Genomic DNA, 2500 nt, shown 5'->3' with positions numbered 1-2500 from the left:
GTATTTATTATACGTTCTCACGTTATTTCCTACTGCATTTCTCCATTGTCTCTGCATTGTCTCCACAGTCTCTGCTTACGAGCCAGAAGGCCCATCAGGCCGGCACTTATCTCCAGTTTCATTAGCATGAAGCGACTAGATGGGATACTAGTCCATCGCAGGGTTACCCCCAGAATTTCGCCGGTACTGACCCATTTATACACGTGCACCTGGGTGGAGAGAGGCACCGTGAGAGTAAAGTGTCTTGCCTAAGAACGCTAAGGACTTAATGACTGGCTCCAAGGGAAACAGCGAGTTTTGTTTCCCCGAGACCCTCAATGTTCCCCGAGGCGAAGCCGAGGGAAACATTGAGGTCGAGCCGAACCCGAACCCGAACCCGGACCACTGGATCTGAGCACTCTAACCATGAGGCCACCGCGCCTCCTACTTTCGCAGAGAATAAATTAACAGATATTTTAGCCGGGAAATAAACACAATTTGGTTAGATAATGCATTCATTGAGAATCCTTGACACATCGAGGTGTCCAAATGGGATGGTATGTGAGTGCAACACAAATGTAGCATGTACATAAAAGACGCTCTAATTCGGGAGCCTGGGAACTAGTTCTTCACTTCCTAGTACCCAGACTCCGGAAATAACGCCTTTTAATTAATACTTCACGAGCCATTTGGATACAGCTGGCAATCAAGCAAGTCTGTCGCTTTTCCAGGTACAATTTCCGTTCTTGTGCTGTTTTATATCCGTTCATTTGATTCACGGTAATATTTGGAGAAGAAATTTACTTGTAATTCGCCCAAAATATGTGCAAACGCGATGCGACTGATCATTTTATCAGGCGTCATAAATATTATTATGATTTGCGAGTTAATGTAACTACATGGTGACCGCTTTTGTCTCTTTCAATTATTTAAATACGTTTTCTCAAAAGGGACGTTAGGGAGCTTAATTAACCAAGCACGACGTTGACAACAGCGAGATCGTCATCTAAAAATACAACTCCGCGTTTCTGCAATCATTTCTCAATTATTCCAAGTCATTATGCTTGCAAAATCATAGTCCGCCCGGACTCGCAGGGTAAGAAATTATAAGGATTTGTATGGGAATCTCGATATCAAACTGAAAAAGATATTTGCACGCAAAAGTTCGCAATAAAAAGGCTGTACTTAATTGTCGTGGTGACTTGCTCGGTTTTTGTGTGGTAATTTGCCTGATTGAATGCGATTTAAGCGACTTCTCAAATTCCCGGGTTGTCACTGGTACCTAAATAAAGGAAACGCTGGAAAGTATAAATTGTTATCTTACCTCACATCTCGCCGATAAAATCACACTTCTCTGGCATCAGTCAAGCTCGAAGTCCGGCAATGGCCACACAGATAAATTTCCTTGACCAAGTTTCAAGGTCCAGGGAGCATCCATTGCTTAGAAACAGCGCAAAATATTCAATTTTTCAAAATCCTTCGAGGCTCGTTTACAACGGATTTAGACACGGCTGTCAGGCCCGAGTGAACGGTTGACCAGCCGAGTCAAAATTCATTGTAAGCGAGCCACGAAGGATTTTGACATTTCGTGTTGAGCATGTGTTAAAAATCAATCTAAACTCTATGAAAATAACTCTAAGAATAGCTGTCCCTGTAATTAACCCAACGGCATATTTTGTCACATAATAGAGCCGAAAGAAAAAAGCGAATTTTCGTCCAAGGGGCACTTTAAGCTCCCTATGGTATCATGAGCGATATTACTGTTTTTCATTGTTCACTCAGATTACCAACTCTCCTCCTTGCATGACAGCGTATACAAAAGCTTCTCTTTCCTTTCGTGCGTGTAAGCCATCGGCAAAGTTAAAAGAACAGCCTATAGTTTCGACTCTTTTTTAAACTGTTATTGAATTGCTTGTCTTAAATGCAACGTCTTTTCCCGTCATGTTGTTTTTCGTGGGTGGCCTTATTTATTCACAATTTGCCAGTTAACCATATAATGACCTCTCTTCAATTATCTAAATACCCTTTCACCAAAATAGGAGGTATGATGCATTACAGGAAAAGTCTGAGTAAAATTTATTTTTTGTCCATGTGATGAATTCCGTTGAACGCGAAGTCATTTTCTTCTGAATAATTTATGATCATAGTGTTTGCATTCCCGCGTTCAAACTGGTTTAGGTTTTGTTTCCTTTAGATGAATACACTGTAAAGGAGTTCACGGGAATATAAGGACGTTTGCCGATTTTTTCTTTTTTTTTTTTTTGCTGAAATTCATCAGTTTATTCATAAACCACTTTTACAGAGAACAGAAGAAGAAAAGGTTACTTGAAAAAACGGTTAGCCTAACTTTAGTATTTCAAGATGTAACGCAATCGAGTCACGTTCATGTAGAGCTTGAGACACCAGTGGACAGTTTCATTACATTAGAGTGGAGACATTCCTCAAAATCCTGGGGTCTTTTACATTTTGTTGCATTTCAGTATATTATCTGATAAATGAAATAAGTCCAACTGCATTACAC

At 40.5% G+C, this 2500-nt stretch overlaps 1 long non-coding RNA gene across 1 annotated transcript in view; it reads left to right on the top strand.

The window, feature by feature from the left end:
- The first annotated feature begins 630 nt into the window (after positions 1 to 630).
- The window catches only part of LOC138029232 (uncharacterized), a 5328-nt gene continuing 3458 nt past the window's right edge, over positions 631 to 2500 (top strand). Inside the window, exon 1 of the long non-coding RNA XR_011127845.1 lies at positions 631 to 710. This is a non-coding gene — a long non-coding RNA (uncharacterized lncRNA). The remainder of the gene's footprint in view (positions 711 to 2500) is intronic.

This window comes from Montipora capricornis, chromosome 13 (assembly GCF_036669925.1).
Source record: "Montipora capricornis isolate CH-2021 chromosome 13, ASM3666992v2, whole genome shotgun sequence".
Taxonomy (NCBI): domain Eukaryota; kingdom Metazoa; phylum Cnidaria; class Anthozoa; order Scleractinia; family Acroporidae; genus Montipora; species Montipora capricornis.
This window is presented reverse-complemented; position numbering and strand designations above follow the sequence as displayed.